The 17,827-nt window shown below is 39.8% G+C and overlaps 2 long non-coding RNA genes across 4 annotated transcripts in view; one reads left to right on the top strand and one right to left on the bottom strand.

The window, feature by feature from the left end:
* LOC147572096 (uncharacterized) overlaps positions 1–17,827 on the top strand; it is a 56,491-nt gene that overhangs the window by 11,509 nt on the left and 27,155 nt on the right. The window contains exons 2-3 of the long non-coding RNA XR_015246922.1: positions 4,113–4,244; positions 14,911–14,978. This is a non-coding gene — a long non-coding RNA (uncharacterized LOC147572096). The remainder of the gene's footprint in view (positions 1–4,112; positions 4,245–14,910; positions 14,979–17,827) is intronic.
* The window catches only part of LOC112859350 (uncharacterized), a 232,304-nt gene continuing 216,220 nt past the window's right edge, over positions 1,744–17,827 (bottom strand). For all 3 annotated transcript variants that reach the window (XR_015246924.1, XR_015246923.1, XR_015246925.1), the window contains one exon: positions 1,744–8,472. This is a non-coding gene — a long non-coding RNA (uncharacterized LOC112859350). The remainder of the gene's footprint in view (positions 8,473–17,827) is intronic.

The raw sequence follows: 17,827 nt of genomic DNA, 5'->3' as shown, positions 1-17,827 counted from the left end.
CTCAACTTAGCTGGGCTAAAGGGTATCCACGTAGCTGATAAAATACAGCTTTTGTGATGTCTGAGCGGATGTTTCAGAAGAGATTAGCATGTGAACCGGCAGACTGTGTAAAGAGATCCACTCCCATCAATGTGATGCCCATCAATGTGAGTGGGCATCATACAAACCCGTGAGGGCCTGAATAGAACAAAAGTGCAGAAAGGGCAAATTTTCTTCCTTTTCTTGAGCTAAGACATTCATCTTCTCCTGCCCTTGGTCCTAGAGTCCAAAGGTGTTTGGGCCTTTGGACTCTAGGACATGACACTGGTGCCCCCTTCCAATAATATAATGGGAAGATAATATAGAGACTTCCCATATATCCCAAACCCATGTTCCCTTATTATTACCTTCTTATATTAGCATGGTACAATTGCCTCAATTAACAAACCAAATAAGGGGTGCCTGGGTGGCTCAGTCGGTTAAGTGTCCAACTCTTGATTTCAGCTCAGGTCATAATCTCATGGTTTGTGAGACTGAGCCCTTCTTGGACTCTGCAGCACAGAGCCTGCTTGGGCTTCTCTCTCTCCCTCTCTCTCTGCCCCTCACCCACTCGTACTTGCTCTCTCTCTCTCTCAAAATAAATAAACATTAAAAAAATAAACCAAATAATACATTCTTATTACCTAAACTTCATACTTTATTCAGATTCTCTAGGTTTTTCCCTAATGCCAAATATAACATTACACTTAGTAGTCAAATCTCCTTATGCTCCTCTTGGCTGCAACAGTTCCCCAGACTTTCCTTGATTTTGTTGACTTTGACAATGTTGAGAAGTCTTGGTCAGATATTTTGCAGGATGCCCCACTTATGGAATTTGTCTGATGTTCTCTTATGATTAGCCTGGGATTATGGTATTTGGGAGGAAGACTGCACCTAAAGCGCCACTTACATCACGTCACTTCAGTGGTAATTACTATCAACATGAGCTATCGCTGTTGAGACAGACCTTGCGCACCTGGCTGAGGCAGTATTTGTCAGGTCTCCACTGTGCAGTTATACTCTTTCCCCCTTTCGATAGCATACTCTGCCAAAGGAAGTCGCTATGGAGAGCCCACCTTACGGAGTGGGGAGTGAAAATATTATCTAAAAAATGATGCTTTGAGGGAAATTCACAGCTTTAAATACTTCTACTTTAGAAGAGTTGACCATCAAAATTAACAATCCCAGTGTCCATATTTAGAAGTTAAACGATGAACAATAATAAACCTGAAGAGTAGAATAAAAGAGAAAAATTAAGGCAGAAATTGGTACAATGGAAAACAACAATATGAGAGCTATCGACTCAACTTAAAGTTGGTTCTGTAAAAAAAAAAAACTAACTAAAATAGACAAATCTCTGGAAATACTGATCAAGAGAAGAAGAGAGAAGACTTAAAACAATATTATGAAAAAACTGGAGTATGATAATCTGTGTGGTGCCCTTCAGCTTCTAGCTCTTGAATCCATCCTTCTTTTCTTCTTTCACTGAAGTTATTAGTACAAACAAAGCCATGTTTTATATTCTGAGTTCATGGATTCTTTCTTTCTTTCTTTCTTTCTTTCTTTCTTTCTTTCTTTCCTCCCTCCCTCTTTCTTTCTTTCCTTCCTTCCTTCTTTCTCTCTTTTTCTCTTTCTTTCTTTCTTTCTTTCTTTCTTTCTTTCTTTCTTTCTTTCTTTCTTTCTTTCCTTTCTTTCTTTCCCACAGTGCTTATGACTCACTTCCCATTAGCCCAGTAAGCAAACAGACTCTTGCAGTCAAGGATCTCGGTTTCAGTTCTTAGCACCAAAACCAGGAGGATAGCAGGTGTCAGAGATTAGGTCTTGGTGCAGGTTGGGGTCTCCTAAAGCAGATGACAGGATGGACACTGGGGAGTGCGATGTTTATTAGGGATCACCATCTATGAAAGGGTGGGCAGGGAGAGATGTCCACCTAGCATGTGGCAAAACTAGCAAAACCTAAGCTGTCCTGGTAGGGAGCTCGGGGGTAATGTTGCCCAGAAGTACATCCTTCACTGACCTAAATGGCCTCATCCTTCTGGATTTGCATGTCACAGTCACTGGATGCAGGCTGTTTCAGGGAGGGCAAAGAGGTTCTCTATTGCCACGGGAAACACTAAAAGAAATGACGCCTGGGCACTCAAAACTTCAGCTTGAAGAAAATGAACAGGATGAGATTAATACCACTGGATGTCAAGATTGATTATAAAGCCACAGTAGCAAAGACAGTAAGATATTGGCATAGAGATGGGCAGATATACCCTTGGAACTAAAAAGGTTCAAAGAACCTTTCAAATTGCCACCCACATACGGCAATTTGATTTGTGCAAAATGCGATTACGGTACACTGGATGAGAGAATGGTCCTTTAATGAGTGATGCTGGGCCATGGGCTGTTGTGTCAGTCAAGGTCCAGTGAGGAAACCAGAAATCACACCACTTATTTTAACAGAGACACCTGAATATGAGGAATGTGGTACATAACTTAGGGAATTGCAGTGGCAAAAAGGACACAGGTAGTTACCAGAGAGTGCATGCAGGAGGCAGCTTCCAGTGCTAGGCTGAGTAGTCTGAGAGGAGGGGCTTGTGATTATTAGAACCCAGAAGCTTGGAGGAGAGGTCCATCAGATGGGGTGCGGGGCCCCCGGATCTCAGAGGATGGGGTACCAGCTGGCAAGACTGATTCCCTGCACAATGGGGCTTGTTCTGGGGGTATAGAAATAACTAGAAACCAGAACAACTACTACTGAACAAGGCCATTGCTGTGTTGAGGGTCACTGCAGGAGTGACACTAACAGGCGTAACAGAAAGGAGCACGTTCCTGGTCCCTCTTGAACTTCTAGTCTCCTTCCATGGCGTCTTACTGGTGGGATGGAACAGGAGGCAGGGTGGCAAAAGAGACAGGGGTTCATTGAGTCCCACCCTAACATCACAAAGCAAATAGAAAAAAGGAGGGTTTTTAACCCAGAAAATAGCATTAAGCAATACAGCACCGATATCAACACTAAAAAATGAATCTTGATCACAACCGCATTATACACAAAAATCTATGCCAGAGAGATTTTTAGTTTAATTACGAAAGGAAAAATATAATCCTCTAGAAGAAAACAGACATTATAAGAGAATATTTTCAAGAGATATAGAGAGAGTGAAAGCAATAAAATGTTAATAGAGGATGAATCTAGGTGAAGAGCATATTAGTATTTACTGTACCATTTGATAACTTTTTGTGGTTTGAAATTTTTCAAAATAAAAATTTCAAGCAAAAGAAACAGTCTTTTGACTGTGATCAATGACAATAAAAAGATATAGTCATATCCCCATTTTCTAAATTACTTTCCAACTGGTTCTACTTCTAGAGACACTATTTGTCAACATGCTTGTTCAATACTAGTGTTAGTACACTTTGCCCAATAACTGACTTAAAAATCTTCTTTGCCAGTAGAATAAAACTTAAACTTCAAGAGCAACTGAATAATTTCAATTCCAGTAGGAAAACATTATTCATTCTGTTTTTATGGTAATAACTCTAAGATGATTTGATTTGACTGCTGCTAGGGCCAGACTAACATTGACTTAGTATCACATTTAAATTAATACAAGTATGGTGGCCGGAATGATTTTTAAATATTTTAGATATTTATATTGTCAAAGAAAAGTCAAAAGGAAATGCAATGAAAACTAGCAAGTTCTTAAATGCTTCTCTTCCAGTGATCTCTCTTTGTCTCCTACACATTCTCTACAAATCCCAAAATGCTTCTCTAAACCTGAAACATCTCTCATTTCTCAGTTCCAGTGCAAGCTCATTTTCTCCATGCAGTTTCCTGCATTTTTAAAAAAGTTTATTTATTTACTTATTTTGGGAGACAGAGAGAGCACAAGCAGGGGGAGGGGCAGAGAGAGGGAAAGAATCCCAGAGCAGGATCCTTGCTATCAACACAGAGCCCTCTGTGGGGCTTGAGCTCACAAACTGTGAGATCATGACCTGAGCCCAAATCAGGAGTCAGCTGTTTAACCGACTGAGCCACCCAGGTGCTCCAGTTTCCTGCATTTTAAATTCCACTTTTTCCTTCCTCTACTATGTGCTTCCATTTTCAGTGTGGTCATTCTGTGATCCAGGTTTCCTCCATTGCGTGACCTCACAGTCTCCTCAGGCAATGTCATCATCTGCATGAATGAGGTGTGGTTGATCTGGACTCCAGTAGAAAGGAGGAATAGAATATCGAGGAGGTAGTCCAAAGCCTCATATCAGAAGTAGCGTATAAAACTTCCTTCCACTGGTCTGTACTTACATGACCACACTCAAATATAAGGGAGTCTGAGAAAAGTGATTTCGTTCTGTATCCAGGAAGAAGGGATGAATAATGAATAGGTTTGTCGGGTAATCATCATAGTTTCTACACAATACCCATTATTCTATAAATTAAAAAAAAAAAAACTTGAAGATTAGTAAGGGAGTGGGGTGCATGTGTCTAGGATTATAGTTGTAAAGAGGCCAATGGTTGTGAATGGCCCATGCTTTACTGCCTATCTGCAAGGGATTTTACTGTGTACTTATGTGCTCAGTTCAAAAACATCTCTTGATCATCTGCTATGCGGTAGGTACAAAGTTAGACACCGCATTACAGATCCGAATATCACATAATTGCTTCTTTGGAGAGTTTGTTATTCAGTGGAAGAGACAAACATATTAAGATGATGTCAATATTCTGTGGTATATTAAAGGGACTTTTTGATGGCAGACGATACATTTGATTTAAAGTAATGAATTTTATTCTCAAAGATGTTTCTATTCACATTTTTCCAGTCAGTAACTTCAGTTAACATTTATTTCTGCTTATATTATAACTCCTTTTTTGCCCATCCAAAGCATTCCTTCTATCCATGTGGTTCTATTGGCAGTCCCCAGTCATGGAAGGGCAGTCACTTCCTGTGTGGTAACTGGGCTAGAGATGATCACGTGACAAAGGTCAGAATTCTCACCCAATCAGAATTCTCACCCAGGGAGCTTTTCACAACTGATCTGGGGAAAGAGTACTTTCCTTCCTGGCTGCAGAACTATTAGGATGTGTGCTATCCATAGCTGACTGCCACGTCCCCTGTCCTGTGAAGAAACCTGCAGCTTCAGAGAACTTGCAGAGAGAATCAGAAACAAGAGACAGAGGCAACTGTCTGATCTAGTCTTTAAGGGTGCCTGGGTGGCTCAGTGCGTTAAGCATCTGACTCTTGGTTTCTGCTCAGGTCATGATCTCACAGTTTTGTGAGTGGGATCCTCACATCAGGCTCTGCGTTGACAGTGTAGAGCCTGCTTGGGATTCTCTCTCTTTCCCTTTCTCTCTCTGCCCCTCTCCTGCTCACACACTATCTCTGTCTTTCTCAAAATAAATAAACTTAACGAAAATTTTAAAAAAGATTCTAGTGTTTTAGTTCTTGTCATACCTATGATCATGTGGTTTGGGGTTGTGAGCCAATAAAATCCTCCTTTTTGGTTTAAATTAATTTGAGCTGGGTTTCTCTCATTTTTCAATCAAAGGAGTCCCAGATAATTCAGTAATGGAATGTGTGTGTGTGTGTGTGTGTGTGTGTGTGTGTGTGTGTGTGTGTATTTTTAGGATAGAATTTTTCTAGTAATAAATTTTTTTCTAACTTTTGCAGTAAAGGCAAAATGAAAATAAGATGCTATTTCAAAAGTGGAAATAAATGACTATGCATGACCTAGGTATATCAAGGCAAAATGCACAGCATCAGAATTCATTTAAAATCTATTTAAAAATCTGAAAATTCTCCAGGGGCGCCCGAGTGGCTCAGTTGGTTGAATATCTGAGTTTGGCTCAGGTCATGATCTTGTGGTTCGTGGGTTTGAGCCCTGCATTGGGTTCTGTGCTGACAGCTCAGAGCCTGGAACCTGCTTCAGATTCTGTATCTCCCTCTCTCTCTGCCCCTCCCCTGATCGTGCTCTGTCTCTATCTCTCTCAAAAATAAATAAACATTAAATTTTTTTTTAAAAAAATCTGAATATTCTCCAAAAATCTACATAATAAAACAAAAAAATTATAAATTAATCTCTTAGATTTTAAAAGTGGGAATTTCATATTAAGTCAAGTTGGGGACCTATAGCTCTTGTCTCCAAGTACTAGATTCTATTTTTATAGTGTTAGGAAATGATTCAGTTGCAAACATTGGTGCTTTTAAAAAAATATGGTTATTATGATAGCTGAGGCAAAACAGGTGTGAAAAAAGGACATTTTAAACTTGCAGCTCCTTAGCCTAAATTAACTGTACCAGCCATGTGTTAAATATTACCTCATACTTTCTATACACCAATAATGAAACAACAGAAAGAGAAATCAAGACATTGATCCCATTTATAATTGCACCGAGAACCATAAAATACTAGAAATAAACCTACCTAAAGATGTAAAAGATCTGTATGCTAAAAACTATAGAAAACTTATGAAAGAAATTGAAGAAGACACAAAGAAATTGAAAAATATTCCATGCTCATGGGTTGGAAGAACAAATATTGTTAAAATGTCAATACTACCCAAAGCAATCTACACATTCAGTGCAATCCCAATCAAAATTGCACTGGCATTCTTCGTGGAGCTAGAACAAACAATCCTAAAATTTATATGAAACCACAAAAGACCCTGAATAGCCAAAGTTATGTTGAAAAAGAAAACCAGAGCAGGAGGCATAGCAACCCTGGACTTTAACCTCTACTACAAAGCTGTAATCATCAAGACAGTATGGTATTGGCACAAAAACAGACACATAGACCAATGGAATAGAATAGAGAACCCAGAATTGGACCGACAGATGTATGGCCAACTAATCTTTGACACAGCAGGAAAGAGTATCCAATGGAAAAAAAGACAGTCTCTTTAGCAAATGGTGCTGGGAGAACTGGACAGCAACATGGAGAAGAATGAAACTGGACCACTTTATTACACCATACACAAAAATAAACTCAAAATGAATGAAAGACCTAAATGTGAGACAGGAAACCATCAAAACCCTAGAGGAGAACACAGGCAACAACCTCTTTGACCTCAGTTGCAGCAACTTCTTACTCAACACGTCTCTGAAGGCAAGGGAAATGAAAGCAAAAATGAACTATTGGGACCTCATCAAGATAAAAAGCTTCTGCACTGCAAAGGAAACAATCAACAAAACTAAAAGGCAACCAACACAATGGGAGAAGATATTTGCAAATGACATATCAGATAAAGGGTTAGTATCCAAGATCTTTAGAGAACTTAACCAAACTCAATACCGAAAAAACAAATAAGCCAGTGAAGAAATGGTCAGAAGAAATGAATAGACACTTTTCCAAAGAAGACATCCAGATGGTCAACAAACACATGAAAAGATGCTCAATGTCTCTCATCAGCAGGTAAGTACAAATCAAAACCACATTGAGATACCACCTCACACCAGTCAGAGTGGCTAAAATGAACAACTCAGGAAACAACAGATGTTGGCGAGGATGTGGAGAAATGGGAACTTTCTTGAACTGTTGTGGGAACGCACACTGGTGTAGCCACTCGGGAAAACAGTTTGGAGGTTCCTCAAAAAATTAAAAAATAGATCCACCCTACGACCCAGCAATAGCACTACTAGGAATTTATCCAAAGGATAGGAAAGTGCTGATGCAGAGGGGCACTTGTACCCCAATGTTCATAGCAGCTCTGTCAACAATAGCCAAATCATGGAAAGAGTCCAAATGTCCATCAACTGATGAATGGGTAAAGGAGATGTGGTTTATATATACAATGCAACACTACTTGGCAATGAAAAAGAATGAAATAGCCCCACAGTGCTATTTAGAAAAGTTACTAAATGGAAAATCTAATCACCCCATAGGAACTGGCTTTTAAATAATACTTAGAAAATATAAGGTGGCTTTTAAATTCTTTTTTTAAATTTTTTTCAAGTTTATTTATTTTTTGAGAGACAAAGACAGAGCGCTAGTGGGGGAGGGGCAGAGAGAGAGGGAGTCACAGAAGCTGAAGCAGGCTCCAGGCTCTCAGCTGTCAGCACAGAGCCTGACGCGGGGATCAAACCCACGAACCGTTAAGATCATGACCTGAACTGAAGTTGGATGCTTAACCGACTGAGCCACCCAGGAGCCCTGCTTTTAAATTCTTTTAACTCTTGTTCCTGTCTGTCTCAGACTTCATCTCTTAGTCCCTCTCTTGTTACCTACCCCTGTCCAGTTATACTGTGGTTCCTTCCATTTCTTTGCCTCTGTTTTGTCTTGGGTCCCAGTACTTCCCTTTCTGCATGGCCAACTTTCAGATGTTAACTCAACCATTGCTTCTTCAGGGAGGCCTCTCTCACTGCCCTGGTCAGCTTTGTTGCCTCTGTTTACAAAGCTTGCATCTGGTAGATATTGCATCTGTCTTTTTGCTGCTGTACCCCCAGTGCCCATGTGGGGGCCTGGAACAATACATATCTGTAACATATTGAATTAATGTTCCCGTAGACCAAGCAGTTGCGAAAGGGATTCGATTAATATAAGAAATCTGGAACTGTACTCCATCAGCACTATAACTCAATAGGAACTCTTTCTTGGGAGAATTCTTGGCTGGAGTTTCTTATTTTGATGACTGAGTGGCCACATTTCCATGGAACAAAGTGGATTTACAACTTTCAGCTCATTGATTGGGTGGTAAAACAAAAAATTAACATAGATATTGCACAAAGTGTTTGTTTTAACGAGAGAAAAAGGACAATTCATCATATGAGCTGCATTATTTTCAAATAACTTGTATGCTAATTAAAATGTTTTTTGAAATCCTAATAGTAATTGATACTGAAAAGAAAACATGAATAAAATGATGTGATATATCATTTAAGGTGTCACAAGACACGTTAAAAATACCTAATGTTATCTGCCCATTTGAGGCACTGGCCTTAAATATTTCTGACCTTAAACGACAGTAAAACTCCATGTTACATTCCTGTAAATGCATTTATAGGAGTGTCTGTGTATATATGTCTACTGGACTATATCTATGTCTAGCTGTATATATCACTCTAAATTTTTTTCCAGAAATTGATTTATCCTTACTATACATGATATAATCTGATATTTTCTGCTCTGTCCTATTATCAGTAATACTGGTTTCCTGTGAACTAAATTGTTTTTTCATGAGTGGGTCATAACCTCAAGTTTGAAAAACACTGATCTATAGAACTTCACTTTTCAAATGCTTGCTGCTTATTTCTCTCCTCCCTCACCCTTTCTTGGCCTATGTCCCTGGTTCCCGGCATAGAGAGCTTCTAAAACCTTTGGAATTTCTCAAGTGGAAGTGTTTTTACTATTCATGAGCCCCTTGGATCACTGAGTTATGCTAATGAGGTGACTCACGATTGACCCTTAGATCTTTAGACCAGGGGTTGGTCACCAAAAGACCAAACACAGCATTGGGATTTTCAGCTCTCTGACCTTTTGGGAAGGAAAAGTGGTGGAAGATTGAGTTCATTTATGTGGTCGATGATTTGATTAATTATACCCACTTAATAAAACTCCATTACCCATCAGTTACTCAGTGAAGGTGAACCCATCAATGTTCTGGGAGGGGGATATACCCTTGATTCCTTGAGGAGAGGGCACAAGGCTTCAGGTTTGTGAACCAGTCCTAGCTCTTTGTGTCTCATTATTTGACTACCTCTGAGTTGTATCCTTTAAAACTGTAATCAGGGATGCCTGGGTGGCTCGGTCGGTTGGGCTTCCGACTTCGGCTCAGGTCATGATCTTACGGTCCGTGAGTTTGAGCCCCGCGTCAGGCTCTGTGCTGACAGCTCGGAGCCTGGAGCCTGTTTCAGATTCTGTGTCTCCCTCTCTCTCTGCCCCTCCCCTGCTCATGCTCTGTTTCTCTCTGTCTCAAAAATAAATAGAAACATTAAAAAAAAATTTAAAACTGTAATCATATGTATACTCTTTCTTAAGTTGTTCTGTTGAATTATTGAAACTGAGAGGGTTTGTGGGAACCTCCAAATTTGCAGACAGTTGGTGTTGGTGGCTTAAGGACCCCTTGAAATTGTGGCTGGTGTCTGAAGTGGGGGCAGTCATGTATAAGACCAAGGCTTTAAGTAGTGAAGTCTGTACTAACTCTCTCTCTCTCTCTCTCTATCTATGTATATACATATGTATATACATAGAGTATATACATAGATACATATGTATATACATATATATATATATATATATATATATATATATATATCTCACAATTTTTTATGCATTCGTCTATTGATAGACACATGGTTGTTTCCATAACTTGATTATTGTAAATAATGCTGCAGTAAACAGGGGGATGTATATGTTTTTTCAAAATAGTGTTTTCATTTCTTTGGACAAGTACTCAGAAGTGGAAATGCTAGACCATAGTGCAGATCTATTTTTAACTTCTTGAGTAACTTCTAATTCCTTTCCATAGTGGTTGTAGCAATTTACACTCCTACCAACAGTACACAAGTGTTCCCTTTTCTCCCTATCCTTGTCAACACTTGGTTGTTTCTTGTCTTTTTGATAATAGCCACTCTAGCAGGTGTGAGTTGATATTTCATTGTGGTTTTGATTTGCATTGGCCTAATGATTAGTGGTGTTGAGCATCTTTTCATTTACCTGTTGGCCATCTGTATGTCTTCTCTGGCAAAATGTCTACTCAGGTCCTCTACCCATTTTTAATTGAACTGTTTGTTTTTTGTTATTGAGTTGTATTGAGTTCCATATATATATTTTGGATAGTAACTCCTTATTAAATATATAATTTGCAAATATTTTCTCCCTTTTCCTATGTTGCCTTTCCATTGTGTTGATTTTCTTGTGTAGAGGCTTTTTAGTTTGATGTAATCCCATTTGTTTATTTTTGCTTTTGTTGTCTTTGCTTTTGGAGGCAAATTAAAAAAACAAAACAAAAAAAAACATTGCCAAGGGATACCCAGGTGGCTCAATTGGTTAAGCGTCCAACTCTTGATTTCAGCTCAGATCATGATCTCATGGTTTGTGAGGTTTGTGAGGTTTATGAGTTTGAACCCCACATCCAGCTCTGCACTGACAGTTTGGAGCTTGCTTGGGATTCTCTCTCTCTTTCTCCCTTTCTGCCCCTCCCCCACCCATGTGCACACACTCCTCCCTCTTTCTCAAAATAAGTAAATGGACCAAAAAAAAAAAAAAAAAAAAAGGAAGAAAACATTGCCAAGACTGGTGACATGGAGCTTACCACTGATGTTTTCTTCTAGTTTTATGTTTTGGTTCTTAGAGTCAAGTCTTTAATCCATTTTTTAGTTAATTTTTGGGTAGGGTGTAAGATAGTGGTCCAGTAAAGGCATTTTAAGTGGAACAAAATGTCACTTTTCAAGTTGGGCACTTGAGAGTGTATAAAAATAAAAATTTGAGAGTGTATAAAATTATCTCAATTACTTTTTTATGTTTTCCCATTTATTTCATGTTTCTTAGCCATTTGGACTAATTCACATTCATTTGCTGTGAATTTTTATTTCATAGCCTTTTGTAATTTTTCTAATAGGTCACTGGGTATTTCCTTCCAAAAATTTAACCACTTTATGTTACTTACAGACATTAAGCTTTTATTTGTTGTCTACATTAAAACTAATTTCTCTGGTTTTATCTGAATATCTTTGATCTTGCAGAGTCAGGGTCCAGTATCTGTGCCTGACTCATATAAATGATTTTCTGATATCAGTGAATCTGATACCAGCCCCTGCCCAGCCTAGTTTTATGGCATTGTCAACATTTTAATTTTTAATTTCTTTCTTTATTTTTTCGGATTTTTCTCTAATTTAGTGTTACCAGATAAATATAGGATGCCTGGTTAAATATTTCAGAATATAGGAGTTCTGTATTTTCATTTGCTAAGTTTGACAGCTCTACTATAGTTATTCTTATAGTAATGAAAAAAATAACTGGCTTTTAGAAATTTTCAGGCAGGGTGCACAGCTACTGCACTCAAAAACACCAATCATGCTTAACTCCATACTGAATCCAGTACTATTAAAGTGGAAATGCAAGAATTAACATTGAATTTAACACCAAAGATGTGAATTTTAAAGTAGAAGACATTCCAGATTCAATTTATCTATTGTCTTTTGCATTCTGAATTAAAAAAAAATAAATCTTTTTTGTTAAGCCCCCATAGGATTTTTACAAACATTATTAGATGAAAGCAGGTTCTATCCCCACTACTGGCTTTCATATAAATTTGTCCAACCTCACACAATTGCCAAAAGGTTTATCCAAGACTGAATCGAAAGTCTCTCCTCCACCCCATCAGTTCAGTAGCCACTTGAGATTGAAAAAATTACATACATTTTAGGGGTCAGTCTGTCCCAACCAAGTTCAAAGTCATTTTCAGCTAATCTCCCTTTCCAGGAGTTGCATACCCCATGTTGAAGTGGGGGTGTGTGTGACGGGGCGGTTCTTCAGAGGCAGGAACCGCCAGTAACTTTCATTCTTCCCCTCTTTTTTTCAAACAAACAAGTACTGTACAATGTTTTGAAGGGAACCTGGAGGTGTGACACTTTTTATTTAGCAGAACTTGGAGAGTAAAGCAAGGAGGAGAGAAGGGGTGAGGGGGGAAGTAGATTTCCTTAAGTACCCGGAGAATGGTAGAGGTCAGGGAGAGGTCAGGAGGTGTAGCATGTTCCTTGGACCTGACACAGGATGCAGGAATTGCCGCTTATGGTCTGTCAGTTTGTATTAAGTTTCAGAAAGAAAAATAAAGGCTACTTTGATCTCTTCCTGGTCATGCATGATAATAGGGCTCAAAATCCTTGTCCTGGTTCAGGGACACACCAGCTCCCAGATCAAATGAGTCATACGCACAAACAAGTGAGACCGTGGCCATGAGTCACATGAAATGGTTTAGAACACAATTACGTATGTCTGATTAGTTAGAGATTTTTAGAAAAGCTTTGGTACTGCCCAAAGTTCAGACAGAAGAGGCAAGGAACAAGAAATGTTATTTGTGCAATAAATTATCTACGCAATAAAGCACAAATTAAAACACACACACACACACACACTCAGTCATATTTGAGGGTCATATTACAAGTAGTTGAGGAAAAGACACACGGAGCCAGAGAGGATGATAGAGTGTCAGGAGTGGTATAAGCTCCTAAGACCTTGCTCCTCCTACACCATCTGCAATTGGCTGATAACAGGAACACTGTGGTAGGGTCCCCTCCCCAAGGAGAGGAAAAAAAAGAGAAGAGGAAAAAAAAAAAGAGAGAGAAAAGGAAAAAAGAGGAAAAAAAAAAACCCTCAAGGTAACCTGGCTATGCCCTTAGGTGACAACATCCCTCATGACCTTGTAACATGAGACCACTTAATCAGACGCATGTTTGTGTGTGTTACCATATATGGGAGACAAAGAAATAGAAAATGCCTAAAAAACGATTCCACATGGTGTTGGGTGCTCAGTTCTTCGGGTACGAACCTAACTGAGCAGTGCCGGTGCAAATAAAGTTGCTTCCTGGAAAGAAAAGCCTGGGTGTCAGGACTCTGTGTGAGAATCCTGCTACAGCACCACTACCAATAATAACTACCAGCCTTCAGTGACCCCTTCTTACGTGTCAGGACCTCTTCTCTGTGTTAACTCATTTAATGTGGATGAAGTTAATTCATCTATTGGGATCCACAAAATGGAGGCCGCCTCAGGGGCCCAGCCCACATCACAAATCTAAACTTAAGTCAGCCTGCACTTATAAGAAACACCTGTCGTGGACACCTAAAATACACCAATCATACATAATTCTGCAACTCAGCTTTAGCTAGCTCCTCTTACCCTGGAAAATAGGCCCTGCTAGCCTTGAAAGGAAGCCCCCAACCTCCCCGTCAATCGTGCGTGCCTCCCTATTGCCACTTATAGCAATAGGGGTCTTGCCTACTGGCAATAGGGGTCTTGGCCCCCAATCCTCCAGATCAGTCCTGTACTGCTTGTCAGGCACTGGATTCCCCCAGTGCAAGGGTCGTTTTTCCTTGTGTAAAGAACACCAAACTTGTTACTAAATTGTTTCAGTTTTGTCATTTGGCAATACTTGCAACAATTCCAAGTACCAGAACTGTTACAGGAAACCGGTTTTGCCTTGTGGTGGATGTTGAGCCAAAAGACACAACGGTTTGGTTGTGGTCTTTGGTTTGAAAGAAAAGGAAAAGGAAGGCCTTTGCTTGCAACAAGCAAAGGACAATACTGAGTATCTTTCCCAAAGCAATGTGCCCTGAACAACAAAACTGGGGAAGTTTGAAGCTAAGGGTGCATGCATATTCATCAAGGGGCTTGCACAATGGGGAATACAGCATGGAGCTGGGGCAAAAGTCATCCTAAGGTGACTGAGTCCAGGTCAAGGTCATGAGGGCAGCAAGGGTCAGCATCATCAGTTCTCTGGCTCCCATTGGTCCACATCTGAGTGCTCAAAGGGGTTTAGATCCTGCGGAGATAACTCAAGAAGGTGCCTCAGGTCAGTCTTCCCTTTTGAATCAGCACTGGGAGTTTTACCAGTGATTTATTGTCCCTCATATGATTAGGCTGTCTCCTGGCCTGATACTGGCCATTTGTTCTTACATTTTTCACAAGATGCCTCAGGGGGCTAAAATGATTTTTCTTATGTCAAGAAAGCTATGTCAGTCTTTCTTTTTCCAGGGACCCCTAACTCTTTCTGCTTATAAAACCAACGTTATTCCTATCACTGACAAGGAAATGAATGCAGGAACGATTACTTTATTTGCCTAAGCATTCACAGCAATAAGGACATGTGCATCTGTTTGCAAGTCCCAAATTAGCTTCCGCTAGAATTTTCTCATGCCATCCAGAAAACAGGTGAAGTGTGTCAGGGAGGAAAAACAATTTTCCCTCTACTCTTCTAGGTTATTGGCTGAGATACTGTTATTGACCGATGTATCCCAATTGCTAACTCAGGAAATGAAACAAATTGGTAAGTCCTGGCACACTGCCACAGCCCCCTGCTCCATCCTGGGGATCCCAAGGGTGCTGGACAGATCAAAAGCATAGTTCCTGGCTTGGTTTGCCAACACTGTTGCCAAAAAAACTCAGGTGAACTCCTTGAAAGATAAACCAATAACCCCAATAACTCAAGAGATCGGAGTTTGCAAAAGAGAAAGGGAGAAATTTATTTAGGATGCTAGCAGCCAGGGGAGGTGGCAACCTCAAGCCTCCATGCTGGCAAGATGGGCTTGTAGAGCTTTGTAAGGAGAGGTTTGGGAGGGTATGTGAAAGAGAGCAGGCAGAGAGCTCATGATCATGGGTGGGGGTGTGTTCAACCCATGATCATGGGCAGGGAAGGGGTACTTAAGGGGTGTGGTCTTCTAGGTATTCCACTGTTATCAGGACTTTTCTGCTCTGGTGGTTGGGATGTTCTAGGTCATTGCAAAACACCTGCATCATTGACTCAAGAAATTGCAATTGGAAATAAGCACAATGTGGGGGGCTGGGGCAGTGCCTGGGTGGCTCAGTCGGTTGAGCATCTGACTTCGGCTTGGGTCATGATTTCGTGGCTCGTGCGTTTGAGCCCCGTGTCAGGCTCCGTGCTGGCAGCTAGGAGCCTGGAGCTTGCTTCGGATTCTGTGTCTCCCTCTCATTCTGCCCCTCCCCTGCTTGTGCTCTGCCTCTCTCTCTCTCTCTCTCAAGAATAAACAAACATTTAAAAATAAATATTAACATAAATATAAATATATTTATATTGTATGAATTTTATATTAATATACATATTTATTCTTTACATATATAAATATACATATATATACAAATATTCATATATCCATATATATGCATATATATATTCTTTAGAGCATGAGTTAAGTGGTTTTGTCTATTTCTGGTTTGAACTGTAGGAATCTACAGTTGAGCATGAGGGCTTGCTAACAATAGCATTGTAATAAAAAGACAGATTAACAGGAAGATAACAAACAAAAGTTTACTGACATGTATACCTCCCATGTACATGGGAGATACTAAAAAAACTGAGTAACTATCAGAAATGGCCCATGTCAACACCGTAACAAACCACTAGCTAAAAACTAAACAAAATGTGGAGGGAAGGCTAGTTATAGGAGGTTACCAGGAAAAGCATAAACAAGGGTAAGGTGGTTATGAGATTGAAGCCCTTGCCTTCTCCACTGACAAGAGTTTCTAGAGATTTAGTCATTCTTCCTGGTACAGAGAGGGAGACAGCCTTACAAATGGGGATTTCCCTTATAAATGAAAACCTGTCTTACAAAAGGGCAACTTTTACTAGGTTTTCAGAGCTCTTCCTGTGTCTGCAGTTTCATAAAAACAACCAGCTCAAAATAATCAATATGTCAAAGAGGCATATTTTGGCCAGGTATATTTTACTCCTCTATGAGTGGAAGGGGTTAGGGTGTTAGGTCTCCTTAGCATTGGTTACTGTGTCTTTACATAGCACCATAACAGTATTCTTGGTGCTTTAAAACCCTTAAATATTAATTTTCTTAACTTTTTAATGAACTCCTCACCTAGTCTCACTAAAAACTGTGTGTGTATAAACTATTATTTCACTCATTTTAAAATGGAGAGTTTCGGTGAAGTTAAGTAACTCATTTTTGATCACTGGGTACACTGGAAAACTGGTCCTCAAAACTGGGACCTGTAGGGGATGAAAAATTGTTTTTCTTCTACCCATCTTGGTTCTCTAGCAGGAGCCCTTGAAATGAGACTGGCCAGAGGCAGATGAACAAAAGAAAAACAAACAGAAGTTTATTAGCAGTGCATCATGCTTCCACCTAGCAATACCCAGAGACCAATGACTCGAAGGGGTTAGAACCTGGGTTTACATGTCATTTTAGGCTAAAACCAAGGAGCAGGGATTTTGGTCTTCTGGCTGGGGGGGCAACTCGTGGGAAGGTGACTGGGGAAAATATGTTGAACAGCATTACTCAGTAATATTTGCTATGCAGACTGAAGTCACTGCCTCTCCAATGAAAAGTGTTGTTAATGGTCCTCCTCTTGCTGGTAAAGGAGAAACATCTCTACAAATGGAAACTTCCTTTTAAATGCAAATTTCCTTCAGAAAAGGAAACCGTGACCTGTTTTTAGAGCTTTTCCTGTATCTGCTGGTGGCTCAATGGCTTTTTTTTTTGCTCAAAATAATCCATATGCCAAAGAAGCATATTTTGGGGTGGCATATTCTGGTACCCTCGGCCCCACGGAGAAAATCTTGGATGTGGTGACGACTTTTAAAATACAACATCAAAGGCGTGATCTCTGAAAGAAATAATTGATAAGCTAAACTTCATTAAAATTAAAAACTTCTGCTCTGCAAAAGGCAATGTCAAAAGAATGAAAAGACAAGCCACAGACTGTGAGGGAGAAAATATTTGCAAATACGTATCTGGTTAAGGATTGTTATCTGTATGTAGAACTCTTAAAACTCAACAATAAGAAAATAAACAACACGATAAAAAAATGGACCAAAACCCCAAACAGATACCTCCCACAGAAGATACTGTAGGGACTAAGGGCCTCCTCAAGATGGGGCACTTTGGTATGAACATTATTTTGAGTTAAAATAAATCCAAAACCCACCAGATTCTAGAAAAAAATCTTTGCCTCTCCCTCAACTGCCTGCTTGTACCAGAAAGAGAGCTATTAACAGAGCCTCCCCCTTACCTAAGAAAATCACCTACATAATCGGGCAACTTTTGTTTTCCAAACATCTCCTTTCACCTTCCTGCTAACGGTCTTTCTCCTTTTTATATTCTCAGACCCTAGCCCTCTCCGTAGCTCATATAAGCATCGTGTTGCCTG

Source organism: Puma concolor, chromosome F2 (genome assembly GCF_028749965.1).
Source record: "Puma concolor isolate L17-30 chromosome F2, mPumCon1.1.hap2, whole genome shotgun sequence".
Classification (NCBI taxonomy): Eukaryota; Metazoa; Chordata; class Mammalia; order Carnivora; family Felidae; genus Puma; species Puma concolor.
Note: the sequence above shows the minus strand (reverse complement) of the source record. Positions and strands in the feature narration are given on the sequence as shown.